This window comes from Meriones unguiculatus, chromosome 4 (assembly GCF_030254825.1).
Source record: "Meriones unguiculatus strain TT.TT164.6M chromosome 4, Bangor_MerUng_6.1, whole genome shotgun sequence".
Lineage (NCBI taxonomy): Eukaryota > Metazoa > Chordata > Mammalia > Rodentia > Muridae > Meriones > Meriones unguiculatus.
This window is the reverse complement of record NC_083352.1, coordinates 54491382-54512405: the sequence shown is the minus strand read 5'-3', so window position 1 is coordinate 54512405 and position 21024 is coordinate 54491382. Positions and strand designations below refer to the sequence as shown.

The 21024-nt window shown below is 42.3% G+C and overlaps 1 protein-coding gene across 5 annotated transcripts in view; it reads left to right on the top strand.

Moving 5' to 3' along the window:
• The window catches only part of Palld (palladin, cytoskeletal associated protein), a 407054-nt gene that overhangs the window by 275290 nt on the left and 110740 nt on the right, over positions 1-21024 (top strand). The window lies entirely within an intron of this gene.

The following is a 21024-nucleotide window of genomic DNA, read 5'->3' as shown; positions in this document are numbered from 1 at the left end:
TCTTGTCTCTTTTGACTTTGTGCATTATTTGTTTGGTTGGTTTGTTTTTGTTTCCATTCTTTATTCAGAGTCTCACTGTGTAGCCCACATTGGCCTCAAACTCCCTCCCTCTCATCTTCCTGCCTCCTCCACTTCCTAAATGCTGGAATGATAGCCATGAACCACCATGAGTGACTCTATTGATGTTTGATATTGATCTTTTATAACATATGAAGCTGGGCGTGGTGGTGCACATTGTCTGTAATCCCAACACTTAGGGAGGGAGAGCAGGTGGATCTCTGTGAGTTCAAGGACAGCCTGGTCTACAAAATGAGTCCAGGATGGCCCCAGCTACACAGAGAAACCCTGTCACAGAAAAACCCTTTCTCGGAAAAAACAAAAACAAAACAAAAATTAAGTTATAAAATTTTTGGATATTCCTGGACAAGATCAAGTCCTACCCTATGAGCTACAGCCAGAGGACAAGCCATACTTTGTCTAAACAGTAGCATCTAAAAAGCTGTGTCAAAAAGGAAGAGTTAAGACAGTTCCTTTCCCTGTGATGGTTCCTCTTTTTAATGTCCTCAGTAATTGCCTGTGCCTGAGATACATTGCTCCAAGACATGACAGAAGGTCAAGGTCAAGGAGGAGAGGAAGAAGCAGAGGCTCTATTTAGTCTCAGGGAGATGGGCTTCTTAACAACTTGTGTGTTCATGATTCATATGCCTTCATTCTGTTTATTAAATCGTTTTCATTATGCACATGTAACGCAGACCCCATTATTTCTGAAGAGGATTGACTAAATCAATATAAATCAGGCCAATCGCAGCTCATTTGAATGGTATGCATTTGGTTCAAATATTCTCGTGACTTTTCCAGTGAAGACATCCATTTTAATTCAGCCAACCATTAAAAACAAATTATTCTCTTTGCTTCTATAAATCAGATTTCCAAGCCCGCATAATCTCAGGAGAGTGAGACGGTGCACATGGCTGCCCACAGACAGTGACATTGAAAAATTTGCTTTGTCTGGTATGCTCCCATCTTGAGGGAGAGGGGAACCAACTGGGAATTCCAGGCTTGAGTCTCTCGTACTGCAGGGCTTGTAAGGTTAAGCGCAGCAGTGTCTGGGAAGCCAGCCTGGGTCTGAGAGAGGCAGGCCTGCCTGGCCTCAGCACTCAGCACAGAACACAGCCATGGGCTGGCCTTAACCTTCTGAACTCCCGCTGCCTGCTGCAATTCTGCTTTCTACTCTATCATGGGTCCCAGGACACACTCTGCTCCAGACTGTCTGCAGAGCTTAGGGAACCCTGAAAGGAAGCCTTTCAAGTCTGCTTCTCTTGAGAAAGCTAAACCTACAAAACTTGGCCAGACACCACACTGGGTCTCCCTCTGTGGTGACTCAGAAATCTCAAGGAGAACAGGAAAATGGAGAAGAATAACACTGACAGGGCTGAAGGGCATAAGGGATAAAATTTGTATTTCCACTGAGTGGGTAATGTTTTCTTCATTTCAAAGCCTGATGTAAAAAATCGCGCTGGTTTTTAGTTATCTGCAGACCGAGAACATAAACACTGCTGTTAAACTATTTCATCTCTCCCAAATGAGGCACTGTGGAGATTTCCTTCTATGTGCAGCGCATTCTGCACCAACCCTTATAAAGTGCAGGCAGACATCCAGAATCTCCTTTTGCTGGGCTTGAGGTGAAGCCGTGTGAATCTGCAAGGAGATGGAGGGAAAAGGTCTGGAGGAAGGGCCTTGGGAAGTCAGAGCTGAGTTAGCCTCAAGGGAGCAACTGAGACATGAGAAGCAAGCCTGTTCTAAAGGCGCCTTTCCTTCTCTAACTACACAAGGACTCTTGGAACTGTTTTAAGGCATGCCCTTGTCTGAAGGGTGGGCCTAGATGTTTTGCTATTCTGCACTCTGGGGAGCCACTCCACAGCACCTGGGAGGTAGGTAAGGAACTTAACATGTTATCGTCGTGTGTGTCACTAAAGAATACCCAAGATGGTGTTAATAAAAGTTAATACTGGGGGAGGGGAAATATGCTTTTGTAAACAGAAACCTGCTTTCCAGTAAAACATTCAACCACGTTTCGGGTAGCAGACCATCAGCACAGACGTGACCCATCAGTTTGTGGCTAACGTACAGAATCTCTTCCACTAAACAGTGCGAATAGTATGTCAAACATGTGCTCCCACAACATCCTACGGGACATGGTTTAATTAAGCATGTAGAGCGAGAGCAAGGCTAGAAATCCACAGACTGCCGGATTTTACCCTCTAGTCCTGCAGCTCCATGGACATTGCCAGGCTAGCAGCAGAATAACTCCAAGTGACACTTACCATTTTCTCTTTCTTCCACTTTTCAAATGATCAGTTCTTACCTCTGTCTTAGTTATAACCCGTGTGTGTGTGTGTGTGTATGTGTGTGTGTGTGTATGTGTGGTTGTGAATGTAGTTATGCATAATTGTAGTTGGGGTACACACGTGTGTGGGTTATTCACTTGTGTGAATGTGAAGGTCAAGGGTGGATATGGAGTATCTTCCTAATCACTCACCACTTCACGCTCTGAGACAAGGTCTCTCACTGAACCCAGAACTCACTGTTTCAGCGTGCTAACTAGCCAGCTTGCCAACAGGGATTTCTGTCTCTGTCTACTGAGTGTGGGAATTACAGACAAGCCACACGTCCACCCAGCTTTTACCTGTGCTCTGGAGATCCGAACTCCAGTTTCCAGTCCTCACAGCAGGAGCTTTATCCACTTGAGCCATCTCCCCAGTCCTGGCTGTGTGCCATTTAAGTGTATTTTCAAATCTCTTTATAAAATGGTGCCAATAACAACTAACCTTCCTCAAAACAGCCAAAACAGCCATGGACTAATGGTGCCCAAGACTAAAATGTTGGTGCAGAGCACTGAGTTTGGGGCTGAGGTCTGATCTTGTCTATAGACACTTTTAAGTGGGAAGCTGTTGAATGAAGATAATGCACAGCCTGTGTGCAGTGCTCACGCACAGTTCAAACTGAGTACTCTGTAGAGTGTCTATGCCCTGCTTAGGTAAACATTCCCAAAACAGGCCCAAGAGCCCCGAAGTGAAAGTGAACAAACACCTCCCATCTATCTCTATTCCCAGGGCCTTGTGCCTAGAATTTGTGCTCAACAAATAGACGTGATAAATGAACACACGAGAGATAAGAAAAAGACCAGTAAGTGTGCAGGAGTGCAGCTCACTGATGGAAGACTTGCCTCATGTACGCAAGACCCTGGGGCCTGTCCCATGAACCACACACGTACAGCAAAAACGTCACCAAGTGCCATGTGGAAAAGGAAACCGGTGAACAAGGATGGTGCAGAGCGAGGGGAGGAGCACAAAGAAAGGTGGAAGGAGGTAGCTACTCTTGTAGGCATTGCAGTGTGGAATCTGTCACCCCTTTACATCACCCAGAAGCTCAGTGTTCCAGAATGAGGCCACCGTCATGGTGCCACGCTGACTTATCTGTCTGTCACCCTGTGACACCCTCCTTGAGTTTAGGGTGCAAAAGGATTTGGTTGGTTGGTTGGTTGGTTGGTTGGTTGATTTGGTTTTTCGAGATAGGGTTTCTCTGTGTAGCTTTGCCTGTCCTGGACTTGCTATATAGACCAGGCTGGCCACAAACGGATTTTTTAAATTATGGTAACAAAACTCTGAGACCTGGAAAATGGTGCTTTCCAGTGACTGACAACAGAGCTACGTGTGCTCTGAATACCTGAGCCTACCCGATCTGCTCAAACCCGAGTGGCAGGGAAGCTCAAAATGGAAAATGCACTCCAAATGCATTTCTGGCAAGGATTTCTAGCTGGGTTTCCTCAGTGCAAGCTAGAATACAATAACGTCTTTTAAAAGCTGTGTTTTCTTTTATTTGAGCACTAAGACTCAGTAGTGAGCTTTGACGTGCATAGCCCTAAAATGTCAGCAATAATTATAATTATAAGTGTGTCAATTGCCTTCTGGCAGGTGGGTATTGCCTCACTTCAGTCTCCCAGAATTTCACATCATGGGAGCAGTGCAAGGGAGAGCACAGATGAATGACTAGAGTTGATGCTAGAGGTTGTGCCATAAGCCACTCTTAGGTGGAAACTGGAAGGCACCAGTTTCCAGGTCTCAGAGTTTTGTTACCATAATTTTAAAAGTTATGGGCCAACCCGGTCTGCAAAGAGAGTCCAGGACAGCCAGATTTCATCTTCATATACCAAGACCTCCTGAGTTTGTCTGTGTTTAACCTTCACCTTTCTTATCAATGTCTGTTCCGTGGCTTCAGTGGCATCTCCCAAGCCCCCATCCTGCCTCTGCTGCCTACCTCCCTGGCTGCTCCCTCATTCTGTCTGAAAGGTCACAGGTACACACCCAAATTGAGATAGTATTTAGTCAACTTCCCTTCTCACATTTTAGGAAGTGTTCCTTAAAGGCTCTGGTCATTTCAGGAGTCTATTTATTAAACTTCATTTTCAATTTAAGCACGTATCATTTCAATTTCCCTTTCCTCAGCATTGTATAGTTCTGAGAATAAGAGTTGGAAATGTGCCTATCACAAGCTGAGTCACACTTTTTTAAAAAAAATGTGTTCCCTCCTCAAGCCATTGTTTTCTTTTCTTTTCTCTTTTTAAGAAAAAAAAATCCTTATTTTAAAAGTCAACGTAAACCTCATGAAACAAGCAATAAAACATATAAAGAATTCATACATATTTATATGGATAAAAAATATAAAACAAGAGCCCCATAATACCACCCAGCTCATGACACAGAACTTTGACACAGGGACACACGCCCCAGAACTTCTGTGACCCCGGCCCTGCCATTCTTGAAGCTGCCATTGTTAGCATTAATCTTACTTCCAGTCCTCATACGCTCATTCAGCCTCTCCTTGTGCTTCGGATCCACCTCTGGGCCTTGCAGGGCTTCCTGCTGCAAGGGTGCTTGGCCACTAGACTCCTGTGTAATGTTTTAATTGCAGGTAGGCTTTTACATTTTTTCAAAAAGTCTGAGTGACACACAACCCACAGCACACATTTCGTATGCACAACTTGATAATGTTTGGTCTAAGGATACGGCCTGGTCAACGTCATCGGTACACATCATCTTGAATATTTCTGTCTCTGTAATCCTCTCCTCCCCGCACCCCACCCCCCAGCACAGCCTTTCATATCCTAACCGCTCTATATTCATTTCCATTTTCTGGAGACATACAGAAAGGGAAGCGCAAAAGTCTGTGCTCTTTCCTGGTCTGCTTTTTTCACTTAGCTTTATTACTTCAGAAACTGATCGTGAGGTGTGTGTGAATGCACATAACATGTTAATTATTTTTCTTGTGTGCGTGCATTGTTTGTGTGTACATGTGCATGAATTCAGGAGCACAAGCATGTGCATGTGTGAAGAGGCCAGAGGTCAACACTAGATGACTCTATCACTGGGCACTTCATTTTTCAAGACAAGGTCTGTCACTGAACCAGGAGCTCACTAATGTGGCTGGTCCAGCTAGCTAGAAAACACCCAGACCTCCCTGTCTCTGCTTCCACACCACTAGAGCTAAAGATTTACAACACCACACCCATCTTTTATATGGCTTTCGGGGATCCAAACTCAAGTCTCTTGGCTTTCACCTGCTTTACCAACTGAGCCATCTCTTCAGACCCTCACTTTAACTTAATTTTATTTATATTATTTTATTTCCAAATTATATTTTGTTTTACCTATTCAGCCATTATTTAAATTGCCTTCAATTTAAATGTCTTATTATTTATTGTCACATGTAAGGCCACTTGATTCACTTAAGCTTTTCTCTAGGGGTTGGGGGCCAGGGTCGAGATGCCTAGGTGATTCCCAAAAACAAGTTTGAGTTCTTAAAGTTCTTAAAGTTTCTTAAAGAAACTTTCTCTACAATAGCTACATCACTTCAGTTTTCCACAATTCATTGAATGAGATTTCCAGTTATTCTGTGTGAAAGACAACATTGGTATCATCAGTTTTTCTTAATTTGGGGCCATTTGAATAGATAAGTATAGGATTTTTCTTATAGCTTGACTTTGCACTTTTCTGAGTCCCTTGAGATAAATATCATCTCTGTGTTCTTTTGCCCACTGTGTATCTTCCTTAGCAAACTGCTGCTGGTATCACTTGCCTGTTTGTCAATTGGACTGTTTGTCTTCCTCCTACTGAGAGTTTTAGTAAGTTACTTTTAGATTTGGGGTGTGACTCCTTTCTCCAACAGGTGTTCCCAAACATTTTCTCCGAATCTGTAGGCTTTCTTTTCATTTCCTCATCAGTGACAGTGCTGTTTTAAACAGGAGTTGCAGCTGGTTGTGAACCACCACGTGGCTACTGGGAACTGAACCCAGGTCCTCTGGAAAAGCAGTCAGTGTTACTAATTGCAGAGCCATCTCTCTAGGCGCCCCCCTCCCGTTTCTCACTGTGATCTCTTACTGTTTATATATTTAGTCTATTTTCAGTGAATGTTTGTCTATGGTGTGATATAGTGATTGAAGTTCATGTATATATATATACATACATACATATATATATATATATATATCTTTATATATGTATATACTTTATGTGTGTATACATACATATGTATATATATGGTGTTTGTTCATACATCACTGTTTCTTTTAAAGACTCATTTCTCCATTAAATTGTAGCTGTCAAAAATTAGTTGTTATGTTTGAGCCCTAGCCTCTATGTCCTGTTTTCCATTGGTCTGTTTGTCTGTTTTTGTGCCAGTACTCTACAGTTTTGGCCACTGTGGCTTTATAGTGCAAATTAAAATAAATAAGTGGGATGTTGACTTTTGCTCTATTTGAAGGTTGTTTTGGCTTCTGAGATCTTTTTGAATGTCTGTACATTTTCTAAACTTGGCTTATCAGTGTCTAGCTGATATCATGATAGGATGTGAATTAACACTGTGTGGAATCTATGTATCAGTTTGAGGAGAGCTGATATGTTTAAAGCCTGTTCTCCTTCCTGGACCAAGTATATCTCTTCATTTGTTTAAACCTTGGGTTTATTTCAGTTCTCTTCATAGTCACACTGTAAAGGTCTTCCATGTATTTATTTATAGGGCTGTTGAAAATAAGTTTTTATGTCTCAGTTTCTCCCTGGCTATGGCGCCATACATGTGTAGTCTCAGCACTCAGAAGGATGAGGCAGGAGATCAAGGCTGCCCTTGACAACAGGCCAGGACTACATAGCCCTCTCTCAAAAATAAATAAATAAATAAATAAATTGCAGTTTCTGATTACATCACACCAAGTATATAAAATATAACTAATTTGCATGCATATTAATTCTTTAGTCTGTAGCCTGGCTAAACTTCACCACTCTGCTGGTTTTCTGCATAGACAATGGCATTGATCACAAATACAGCCTTGATTCCTTCTTTCTAAACTTGACTGCTGCCATTGTTTTTATTGTCATATTTGCAGTGGTCAGAACCTTTGGGAAAATGTTGAACATCAGTGTTAAAAGGAGATACCCCTTGCCTTGTGAGAAGGAAGAATTCAGTGCTTCACTATTAAGTTTATTGTTAGTTGGAATTGTCACAGATGCCATTTGTCAGTTAAAGGAGTTTCACTCTATTGCTACTTCATTGGAGTTTGGAGATTTTTATTTTTGTTGGGATTCGGGATTTAGTTAAATAGTTTTTTTCAAGCCTCTATTGAGATAATCAAATAGGTTTATTTCTCAACACAGTGATTTACATCAATTGATTTTTCAAATGTTAAAATTGGAATTCATTATGTAGTTCAGACTTATTACAAATGCCAGAAATCTTCCTGCCTCCGCTTTCCAAGTGCTAGGATAACAGATGTAAGATGCTATCCCTAGAAACCTCTATATTTTTTAGATGAGTCCCGCTTCATCATCATGTAGTAACTGTCATATACATTTTTGTATTTGATCTGCTCGAGTTTTCTCTTCATGCTGAGCTGTAGCGAATGCTTACTATTGTTTTGAGGTCTTATAGCCCCACTTCCTATTCTCTCTCTGTTTCCCAACTGTTGGTACTCTAACAAGCTGGCCTCATACACCCACTGTCATGCCTTTCCTACTGCAATGGACACTCACCCATCTGGAACTGTAAGCTCAACTAGAACTTTCCTCTTTTTGCTTTTGTCAAGGTATTTTATCACAACAATAGAAAAGTAGCAAAAAAAATATCATCAAGCTAACAACACACTTCCTTTTTTTTCCTCCTTGTATATTTGAGAAATACTCACTCCTACCTAAATTTTATAGTAATTTATTTCCTTTGAGATGGTGCTCGTCATCATACATTCCCAGATATCACTTATTACAGCAGTGGCCCTTGGACAGCACCATGGCTTTACGGCTCTCTACTCCTGCAACCCTGACTAATGACCACTCATTCTGTGAGGCCTCATCTCCTCTTTGAATCACTGTCCCTGCACTATAATTCAGAGAACCAGCTGTACTGGAGTAAGAGAAAATGCCTCTGGTATAGCTTAGAGACTACTTTATAATCAGTAGTCAGGCTACTTTGTAATCAGCCCTGAAGACCTCAGAGGGCTCCACCATACTCACCTCAACCTCAGGTTGACCTCGGGTGGATGGATTTCAGGAGGCCACAGTGAGAGATACACAGGAAAAGGAAATGAGGAAGATGGAAGTTAAGAAAAATGTATGCTCCACTAATATTTCCTGAACATCTTCTAGTAAATAAGACTCCACATGCTATGATCTCTAGGTTGTTGGGTTGCTGTTTTGTTTTCTTTTGTTAAGGATGATAAGTGGGATCATCTGTATTTCTGTCTTACCAGGTGTCTAGCCACTTTTAAACAGACATATGTCACCTAGCCATCTCTCAAAGTACACCTTAATCTCTAAGGAAACAATCCAAATTATAAGTATGCCCTGGCTTAAGACAGAGAGATGACGAACCTAGCATAATCAGTATGATCAATGTATTTGGCCTGCTTATGGGACATAGAACATAAACATAAAACATCAAAGTAGCACGTCTGTCTTTGCTTGTGTGACGTACTATGGCATGCAGCTATCTCTTCTATTGTTGCATTCCCTCAGGGCTGAGCTATCTTTGATGATGTTTGGATTTAAGGTGCTAACACCCGGTAAATATAAACAATAAATATTTATATGACAGTTTTTGCCTAGCAGTGAAGCACTATTTTAAATAACTCAAAATAGAAGATCATTTGTTCCACACTCACTGTCAGGATGATACTATTATCTACATCTTACAGGTGAGAAACTGAGTTCAGCAAGACAGAGTGATAGATGTCCACACTCACATGACTTGTTAAGGAAATCATAGTCTCACCAAGCAAACTGGCCCCACAGGCCCTGCTCTCAACACTTTAAAAACACATCGAAGTTCAACTTCTGGTCGTTCACTTTATTGGCACTACACAGATGGTTGTGAAAGAGTCCAGCATTAACTGCTAGGGATCATGGGAACTTTTCTAAAGTTAAGCACCAGATATGGGACTGTCTTCTCGTCATAAACTTCTGTGAAATGTGGGTTCTGCAGTGGCAGAGTCATACTATCATAGCACCCCAAATTACCTTTCACGTTAAAAAGAAAAAAAGAAAGGAAAAAAAATTCTTCTCACAGTAATCCCAAACAAAAGAATCCTTTAGCATGCATACACCCACACAGTCTTTCTCTCTCTCTCTCTCTCTCTCTCATTTTTCCGATATTATAGAGTATATAACAAAGCACATGAAATCATGTTGTTCCTTATGAACTGTTAATTTCAGACTTCTCAATGTGAAGATACCAAAGAGAAAATTTTTTTGACAGTGCAATATCATCTTGTTCTAACATCTATACACGGACACTCCATTCCCTCATCTGCTTTACTTACACATGCCCTCGGTCTACCTTATTCAGGAAGAGCCACAGCACATGTTAGATTTTGTGACCTCTTTGCCACCTGGTGCACCACACAGGAAACTCTGCCATGCTCTGCTCTTCTTCCCCTTGCAGCAGCACCTACAATCATGCAGGAGCTTTGGTGATATTCGTAGCCAGCGGCTTGACCGCAGAACGGTTCCCGCAGTGTTCTGAATGCAGAGTGTTTAGCTCTCACCTCTCAGTAGGTTGTTTCCTTCACTCAGTCTGGGTCAGATTTCCTTCACACTCCTTTGCTCTTTATTTTTAGTGTAATTTTTGTGATGCCTCATTTTCTTGGCTTATCACCTCCTTCTGTTGTTATATACATATATATATATTTGTTAACCGTCTTTCCCTTGCTGTAGAGTCAAGACAGGTTAGAAACTTTTCCTGCCAACCCCACCAGTGTCGTCAGGAGGAAAAACAGGGTGTGCAGACTGCAGAGATGATTCCAAAAATTCACATCCACCTGGCTTAGTCTCAGCCTTATGAGAAATCAGGAACTAAATAAATATTTTACCAATTAGTTTCTATGTTACTCAACCTAGCTACCCTGTTTTCGTTTCTGAGTTTCCTTTTTCTGTTTTTCCACCCGAAATCATCCAGTATTATCTTTTACCCTACCCCATCTTTTTTCCCTCCTGCAGAAAGTCATTGGAACATTGTTGCCATGGATAGACCCAGTAGTTACCTATGGAAATTGTTCATAGTCTAATGTCAGAGGCTATATATTTAAAGTGTACATGCCTATGTCAATGTGGCTTTTAAAGAGCAAGAAATGAAGTTGTATCATTCAAAATGAACTTTGTTTAAAATACCAAAATAATACTACCATTTTTAAAAAGGAGCCACAGTTCTCTCCCTGCGACCCTGTTTGTTTTTTGTTTTTGTTTTTTTTTTTTTTTTTTTTTTAGTTTTGTGTGTGTGTCTGTCTGTCTGTCTCTCTGTCTGTGTGTGTGTAAAAGGAAAAACTCATCAAATGTGATGTTTTGACAGTTATGTCAGCTTGTTCCTAGGGACTCTACAGATACGGCGAGCATTTGTAACCATCCCCTGGTCCTAAATGAGTCACCAGTAAGTCAGGAATGTAAAGGGTGCCTGGGGTCTAGTATATCCTGCCCACGAGAGCACAGCAACACTGGTTCCTAGAATGACTCAGGACAGTGTTTGCACACTGTGTTACAGGTGCTGGCATGATCTCCCAGTCCTATGAAAGCAGCAGGGCTTGGGTTCAAGCGGGAGACAGACTTCAGTGCACCAGCAACCATCAAACTGTTGAGGCAGAACTTGGGTCAAAAGAGAGCCAGGCATGAGATTCTGAATTTCTTTGCACTTACATTTAAGCCAAGTGGCTACACCTGGGGGTGACATGGGGACACTGGGTTTCTCTAGCTCCTGCTCCCTTGGAAGTGTATGTGTCAAGTGTGAGTTTCCTTGCAGGACAGAGTGTGAAGTTGTTAAGTGCACAGTAGTCTGATCCAACAGACTTTTCCCATCCCCGGCATACCCTGCTGAGCCACAAACAATACAGCCTTGTGAGCTCTGGTCAGTCTGGTCACAGGATACCTGTGGGGATTTCTTTTCCTGACTCTGCGAAGCAGCTTCCCGGAGACTTGGCAGGCAGGCCTCGCTGAGCTCAGGAATATTCTGGCTGTGGGTGCATTCCAGCCTGGAATGATCTCCCAGACATTTCCCTTTTAATGAAGCCCCAGCTTTTTTTTTTGTAATGAAAGGCTGTTACATTCGAAGCATAATGGGGCCCTGGCTGTGTTTCATTAACTTTTAATTTAGGCTGTTAGTATGGAATTAGTTAGCAGACTGGTGAATCAATAGGCTAGGCAGTGGGATTCCGTTTTAACAAGGAGAGTCCTGTAAGGGTTCAGATGTTAGCTGTGTGTGTGTGTGTGTGTGTGTGTGTGTGTGTGTGTGTGTGTGTACGTGCAGGCTAAGAAGCTCTGCTGTTCCATCCCAGCACTGCAGCCAATCACAGCTTCTGCTCTCCCTGCTCCTGTGTACATCACCAACACTTATCTCCTATGCACACGCGAGTGTGAGTCATGAGGTGAGTCCAAGGAAAATTCCTTTTTCATGCTGATGAACTCAGAGACTTTCAGAATTAAACCAAAATAAGTAACCCTAAGCATGGTGAAGATTTTGAACACTTGGTCTTTGGCTAGAGGTCCCCCACATACTTGGACATTGTAAGCCTTTAGAAATTCTGCAAGTCATCTTCAAGTTTCTATATATGCTTCAGGGATGAAACCACTTCCCTCCTCATTTCTAGATTCTACCTTGGATTGGAAGATCTCACAGCTGTTAGCCTAGGCCAGGAGAGCCAGTTAATAACTTCAGTGTCTGATCTAATGTCCACTCATCTCAAAGGCAGACAGCAGCCCAACAAGGCGGAACGTTTTTACACCAAGGTACTGATGAACCTTCCAGGGATATACAGAGCATTGCATGACTGATTTTGAGAGGAAAAGCTGTTCAAGTAGCATCAAAATCCACATAGAGACAAGAATACAAGGAGAGAGGTACTATTGGAAGCAACATTATTAATATTTTAGGAGATGAAGTACCATGGCCTAGCAGAACATGATACACTAACACAAGAGAAGCACACAGCAATATGCTCATGGGCACCACGTTTAAATAGCACAGAATATACTATGAAGTACAACCCAGTCTTAATTTTAGAATAATTCGCTATGTCAAACCCAGGCATATGTAGGCTCAGCAAACAAAAAAAAGACTGGATGATTAAATAACACAACCATAGCCTCATCCTCCTTACACAGTGATACTACCTGTACTTGTTAATTTGCCCTTGGAAGATTGCTGGAAATCAACTTTTACAACTTGCAAGTTATTATATAAAAGTGCACTGGTCCAAAGCAGAAAAGACATAGGGCTTCAGAGAGGAGGAAAACCTTCGATTAGATCTTTTAAAGAGTCCTAAAGCCAGATGGAGGCATCATGGAAAGTGACAGGGTGTGAGTGTGGGGTGGGGGGAGTTATACCTGAGAAGATTTCCCAGACTGCCCTTTGCATCCTGTATCTTAGGGTCCCATGTATAGATTCAGCCAAGCACAAACTATAAACAACTTGGATGGGGATTACATGTGTGTATTTTTATCCTATCATCATTTCCCCAAACAGTACAGGACAGCTACAATTCACATAGCGCTTACATTTTACTAGTTCTTCTACCACCAAGACGTTTTGATTCATACTAGGGATTCCTGAGATGCCTCAGCTGGTAAGAGTGCTTGCAGCCAAGCCTGATTACCTGAGTTCAGTCCCTTGGTGGGGCCTATATGGTAAAAGGAGAGAATTCTGACCCATGTACACACCATGGCACCCACGCAGCGGCATGCGAATGTGCCCTTCCACTCTCTACCAAACCACATAAAGAAGGTAGAAAAAGTGCAAAGAGTGTATTAAAAAAACTATGGCACTCATGGAGGGGTTTTGCACATCAGATAATGTGCATCTGTGGAGGAGTTATAAAGTCAGTGTTTCCTGGATAAAAATATCCAGCTAGTTAATTAACATTCCTCACATCCATCCGCTTACCCACTTATCTGTTATGTACGGATTTTGAGCCAATTTGAAAGAAGATAAGACCACCTTGCATGTGGTACACAATTATCTCTCTCTCTCTGTCTGTCTGTCTCTCTCTAATGACTCTAAATTTCAAAGAAATGTTTTCACCTTACCAATATTTATTTTTCTTTTTTTTTCAGTCAGAGGATTAAATAAGTTACCTATCACCTCGCTCAGAAACATATCTGTCATTTATTAATGACCTACAATAAGTTATGTGTATGGGAAGAATCCCAGGATTAACCTGTAAGACAGTTTTCGTTGTTTAACTTTTCTGTTTTCTAAGCACTTCTTGTCTGTTCCTGTTCAGTATGAAAGGTCAGTAGATACCCTTTAAAATCTTGCTTTATAATAAGGACAACTTCATATATTATTGAAGTTCTTCTAAAATGTAGGATTTTTTTTTTCAAGATGAGAAATAGTACTTAATTTGTTAAAAAAAATCTCAGGCTGTGTTTTATATGCGGCCATTTGAATTTAAATTGAGCTAAGAATACAGAAACTGGGGAGATGGCTCAGCTGGTAAGGTGCTTACGTGCATGAGGGCTGCACTTTAGATCCCCAGCAACCATGGAAAAGCCCGGGATAGTGGCATGTGTCCTGTAACCCCAGTGGTATGGAATGAAAACTGGTAGACACCAAGAGCATGCTGGCCAGCCAGTCTAGCGGAAATGGCAAGCTCCAGACTCAGGGAGAGACGCTGTCTCAAAAAAGCTAAGAAAGAGAAGGAACATTCACACACATATCCTCTCTCTCTCTCTCTCTCTCTCTCTCTCTCTCTGCTCTTCAGTTAATCTAGAAACAGTTCATGTGTCAGCTGTGACTAACAGGCTGCTGTACTGGACCAAGCAGACCCAGCCTCTCTACTTCATCACAGAGAATTCTCTGAGCCGTTGCTGTTCTGTACCTCGCTCATGAGAACTCAGTGTATAAGGAGGCATTGTCACACTTTCCTTATTATGAATGAGGACATTTATCACAAGTTTGCTTTCTTCTGCTCCCCCTGTTCTGTGCTCTCTAGGAAATGAGATCTGGAGAGTCCCAGTACTCCAGAGAGCAGGCATCAAAGGGCCAAGTCAATCCATTTACACAGTCACCTGTATTTATATAAGTTTGGTTAAATATTAACTTTAAATGGTTGTAAATGACACTTGAGGATTTCAACAACAGCAAAAAGCCCTTTTAACTTGACTTTGAACATGTTCTGTAATGTTAAGCTGTTAAACTGTAACTAATCCCACATTCCTGTCAGGTCCTCAGCTTTCACAAGGTTTTGTGGCCATCCTGTATGTTGCCAAAAATCTCAGTGATTTTTGACAACAAAGATTGCTCACTTCCACAGACAGAAGGTGCAAATGACTTCATTCTAACTTTCATTTGAGTAGAAACCCAGAAACTGGAGTCCCAGGAATTTTCCAAAGGTCCTTGCAATTATATTGAGCTGTTTTTTTGTTTGTTTGTTTTTGTTTGTTTTGTTTTCTGCCTTAGGAAAACATCTAGGAAACCATAAGAGTCATTCTGTCCCTGTGCTTAGTAATCTGGCTTTTGGGTTTGTGCTTTTTTGTTTTGTTTTGTTTTGTTTTGCTTTGCTTTGTTTTGTTTTTGTGTAGTCTGGAAGATTGTTTGGTGGGTTGTCTGGCTGAATTTTGAAACTGGGTCTCACTTTATTACCCAGGCTTGTCCCAAACTTGCAATCCTATTCTTGCCTTCCAGTGCTGGGATTACTGTGTGTATAACAAGCCTGGCTTGTAGCATTACTTTTAAAGTAGAATGGCCATTTTTAATATGAAAATAAAAACATATTTATGAGACACAATAAAAAATGTTCAGCTGACAGATTGTTATAAAAGGAAGGCCTGTATACGGTCCTGAAATGTCGGCTTTGCTATCTGAGTGTAGTGAGGCCAACAATCAGGAAAAAGATGGTTGTCATACACAGGCGCACGGAGGTGTGGGGCCACACAAGAAATGCCAGGGTTGGTCAGAAAGCTGAAGGAATGGAGAGAAAGATCGTGGAAATAAAGGGGCCACACACATGTAGACTTGGGTTGGCTGATCAGGTTCCTTCAGCAAGTTGTCAGCATTAAGGCAGCCTCCAGCTGTCAGGGAATTAGGGCAGGGAAGGCGGACCCTAATTATGACAGCCTAATAGCAGAAGTGATGGGTATGTAGGCTCTAATGTCGTCAGTTTGCAGATGAAAACCATATTCAAAGGCGAGCTACTTTTCTTCTCTGGGATTGGCCATTCCTGGGAAGGGAAGGCTCTCCAGAGTCAGGCAAGCCCCAAATGTCAAAGTATTAGAAATTCAGAAAGTGCATAGTTACGATCCTAAATAAGACATGCAAGACCTCACCATCATGGGTCATCAGAGCGTTCATTACACTGAAAACAATGAACTAGCACTGCACACCTAATAAAAAAAAACAAAACAAAATGCAAAACGCTGGTAGCACCAAATTCCAGTGAGGATGTAGAACAAGGGGAACCCTCCAAATACTGCATTTGGCAGTTTCTTACAAAACCAAACACTCTCACCGTACAGCCCAGATGTACTCCTTGGGATAAACCCAGAGGATTTGAATACTTGTGTGCATACCAAGCCTGCCCATGGATGTCTATAGCAGTTTGACTTTTAATTTTAAAGATGTCCTGTGGAAGTGAATGTTTAAACAAACTATGGCACATCCCAACAGTGAATTATTCAAAAGAAATGAACAAATGAAAGCCAAGAAAGAATACAGAGGAAATTTAAATGTGTGTTACTAAAAGAGAAGCCAGTCTGAAAAGGCTCCATACTGTATGATTCCAACTAAATGACACTCAGCATCAGGCGAGATGGGGGTGGGAGGATAAGATGGATACAAATCATTACACATTAGGCAAACCTATAGAACTTCCAATGGACCTTCACAATGTAAACTGTGAAACTGGGTAGTCATGATGGTCGATGACCTGGGCTCTCTGATGAAGAGCACCCTGGAAGCTCAGCATGTCTTATACAGTTGAATGTGGAGTTATTATATACAGATGAATAAGGAGGCATTATACTATTATAATACAGCTGAACAAGGAGGGAGGTTCAGCTAACCTTGGTAGGACTGATCTCTGAGGAGGAGCAGCCTTCAGGATGCAAACATGGTGGAGACAGAAAGTTACAGTTGACGTTCTGGGTACATATTATCGATCTGAACATGCACCAGAAATGATTTGTCATCCCTCTGAGCCTCAACCAGGGAAGGGCTTGCCACTCCCATGGGTCTGAGGCACTGGGGTCCTTGACATGACTGTTCCTAGCTAAACAATACACATTCACTCACAACTTCACTGGCTCCATCCAATGTTCAACTCAGTATTAGTCTAAACCTTCTCTTTAAAACAGGGTCATTTACCAGGCATGGTGATGTATGCCTATAATCTTAGCACTGAGTACCCTGGACGATCAATTGTTAAAGCCCAGCATCTTTTGGGGTCCCTTATAGGTTTAAAACTCAGCCTTGATTCTCCGACTGAAATCATTCTTAAGATTTTCTTTGAGCAAACTGTAAAAAAAAAAGGCCTTCTGTTGAGCAGGTAAATGAGAGAAGTGTGTGGGTTGGTTTGTTGTTTTGTTGTTGTTGTTGTTGTTGTTGTTGTTGTTGTTGTTTTCAAGTACTGAAAAATAGAAAATCTTTAAATAGTGCCTTTGCCTTCCCAAGATCAGTTCTGTGGCAGAGGGGGGTTGACTCTCTTAAATGTATAGGACTGCCATTCTCACCTGGGGGATCAGGGGACTCTTCAAAGCAGAGTCTGTAGACATGGCAGCCCCTTCCCCGGAGGATGACTGGGCTCAGGCACCCAGACACACACTCAGAAAGCAGCCAGCTCTGTATTCCAGCAGGAACTTGCATCTCAGGGGACCAAGAGCCAGAATGCTAAGTCCCAAGGCCTTCAGGTACCTGAGATGTCCCTGCTGTTCCTTAGCATGCCTCACATTGGACCCAGAGCAGAGGCAAGACCCTGAATGTTCTCCTTTTCAAAATAAAAATGTCCTCAGAACACCTTATAAGAGTAGTTTGACCTGCTTCCCAATGAACTGAAGAAAAATAAGTGCTAACAGAGGGGCTGGCAAGATGGCATATACGCCAGGTACGTAAACTTGACAATGCCAGTTCCCTAGAACTCATAGAAATGTAGAAGGCGGGGGCTGGAGCGATGGCTCAGAGGTTAAGGGCACCGGCTGCTCTTCTAGAGGTCCTGAGTTCAATTCTCAGCACCCACATGGTGGCTCACAACCATCTATAGTGAGATCTGGTGCCCTCTTCTGGTATGCAGTTGTACATGCAGGCAGAACACTATATATGTAATAAAATAAATCTTAAAAAAAAAAAAAAGAAATGTAGAAGGCGATAACCAGCTGCACAAGGTGGAGTTTCCACAGTCACACAGTGCTGTGAAAACTCTATGCTTCCCTAACACACACATACATTTTTTATAAAAAAAAATTTTTCATACAGTATATTCTGATCATGCCTTCCCACCCTGTAATTCCTCCCAGATCCTCCTGGCTCCACACCCATCCAACTCCACAGCCTCTCTTTATCACTCTCTTTACAGAACAGGCACAAACAAAAGAAACAAAACACAAGAAACGTATGCATATACACACAGAGACAGACAGACACACATACAGACATGCACACACACAAACTATGAAAGCACAAAATCGGAAACCATGATATACAAGCCATAGACCAATAAGACCAAAAATGCCTCAGTATGAGACAAAAAGTATACAAATACCGTTAAGTTTGTTCTGTGTTGGCTGTCTACTGATGGGCATAGGACCTGCCATTAAGTGTGGTTAGCATTCCCAGTGAGACTCCACTGGAAAATGCTAATTTTTCCTTTGCAAGTTGGTGTCAATTGCAGACAGCTCCTTGCTTATGAGTGGGAGCTGGTTCCTTTACCCCCTGTCAGCACTGGGGCTTGTGTGGATTGAACGGGGTAGGCCCTGCGCATGCTGCCGCAATCTCTGTGATTTCGTATGTTTATCAGCCCTGTTGTGCCTGGAGGGCACCGTTTCCTTGGAGTCATCTCTCCACTCTCTGACTCTGAATCTTTCTGCCTCTTCTTCCGCATAACTCCCTGAGCCCTGAGGGAAGGGATTTGATGAAGACATCTCATTTAGGACTGAGTGTTCCAAAATTTCTCACTCCCTGCATATTGTCCAGCAGTAGGTCTCTGTGTTTGTAGGTCTTTCGTCTACTACAGGAGGAAGCTTCTCTAATGATGACTAGCAAGGCACTGATCTATGGGTATAGAAGACTGTTGTTATGTTCCTTTAGCTGAACAGCAGCATTTGGGGTTTCCCTAACCTGTCTAGTCTCAGGTTCTTGGATATAAGAGCAATGTCAGACATGGGTTCCATCTTCTGAAGTGGGCTTTAAATCCAATCAGAGAGTGGTTGGTTTCTCCTACAAGGCTTGTGCCACTATTGTACCAGCATCTCACATAGGCATGTCACTGTTGTAAGTCACAGCGTTTGTACCTGGATTGGTGCTTACTTTTCTCCTCCAGTAGTTTTAAAAGTAACTTCCAGTACCATGAACACTAGTCGGGAGGGGTGAAGGCTCTAGTTAAGTACCAGTTTGACTTCTCTATATTCAGTGAGAGAGATATGTAAGTGTTGTCTTCAGCAAAACAACCTTACATCAGTTTGTGCAGTCACCAACAACCTGAGATGTTTGGAGGTTTCTATGGGCCCCTTTGGCTGACTCAACTAGATGGCAATCCATTCCTGGTGCTGGGGATTTCACTTCGGAGGGAGAGATGTCTAGTTGGGGGTACTGTGTCCCCCATTATTTTGTGAGTCCATTTAGATTTCTTTTATATATATATATTAGGAAGCTTCTTTGGTAAGAGGTTTCTATATGATCCCTCTAAATGGCTGTTAGCACACATACACACAATTTTTTTTTTAGAAAAAAAGAACTAACAAAAAAATACTGCCAAGTATGTCCTTAGTAAGCAGCCTCCACTCCCACATCTGAACCTGTCTTTTGGATCTACCTCTCTTCAGATATGCCAAAGTTCAGTATCCTTAAGGTTTCCAAGCCATGTCACTCCAGGAAGCTTCTCTCTCTCTCTCTCTCTCTCTCTCTCTCTCTCTCTCTCTCTCTCTCTCTCTCTCTTTCTCCTTATTCAACTAAACTTCCCATTCTTGAAACTTTTCCATAAAGCTCTCACAGACAGTTGGGGATGTGATCCAATAGCAGAGCACATGCCTAGCATGAGTAAAGGCTGGAGTTTGGTCATCAGCCCTGCCAGAAGTAGTCCAAACAAAAGAAAAGGAGCCCTAGTTTCCTGGGACTGTAGTGACAAATTCCAAACTACTATGTATTTTTATTTAATCTGCATTGGAGTTTTGCCTGCATGCATGTCTGTGTGAGAATGTCAGATCCCCTGGATTTGGAGTTACAGAGGAGTTGTGAGCTGACATGTGGCTTCTGGGAATTGAATGTGGTTCCACTGGAAGAGCAGCCAGTGGTCTTAACTGCTGAGTCATCTCTCTCAAGCCTCATCAAATCCTAAAGCAGAATCCTACCTCAAGAGGCTTCCTCTGAATAGCCCTAAGGTATGTTCAACCTTCTTAACCTAAAACTTATCTTGGAGGCATAACTTGATGACTTATAAGTATACCTATGTATCTTATATGTGCATATATTATAAAGAAAAATCAGATATATAAAATGGAAGCCCATATTTTAACTCCTCATTGAGTTTTAACATTGCTTTTGTATTGCTAACACCCCACAGGAGACTGCCTAGGTTTAAACCTTGGCTCCACCAGCCACTGTGTGTGAAACTTTGCCTAGCAATGACTTAATTTTCCTCTGTGCATCAGTCTCCCCATCTGTAAAAAGCAAATAGCAAAGCGATTACATCATAGAGCTAGTGGAAGGATTAGATGTGTAATGTGTTCAGTAAACGTTGACCATGTAGAACCCAGAGACTCCACAGTCCCGTACAAACATCATCTCAGCAAACTCCAGCCTTGTGGTCTCTTCTTTCCCTGCACTGGGTGGAATTCCAGCCAATCTCATCAGTTTGCAGAAGCACAAAAGGAGAGCGTTTCCCATCATAAACTGATCATTATAGTAATTAAAGGTCTGCTCTGTAGAGTAATCTAAACTCTGTATAAGGCCTTTGCCGCCCTAGCCCTCCTGTATCCTAGGAGAGCCAAGGCCTGGCTGGCACATTTGTGGAGTGGAGGGGCTTAGAGGTGGCCTCTTGTCCTCCACCACACTCCCCTCCCTCCTTCTACCTGCAAGCTACTGTTTTCTGGCCTGTCATCTCTAGTCCTCTGCCTTCTCACCTGCCAGACTGTCCTCTTTTTGGAATCCCTTACCCTGCTGCTGGCAGGCTCCCTTCCAGTGGCTTGAGGGATCACCCTCTCCCATGCAGCCCTGAGTTCCAGAAACTCGGATCCCCAAGGAGGTCCTCTGGAGCCTTTCACACTTAAGTAAAGATGAAGGCAAAGTGATCCA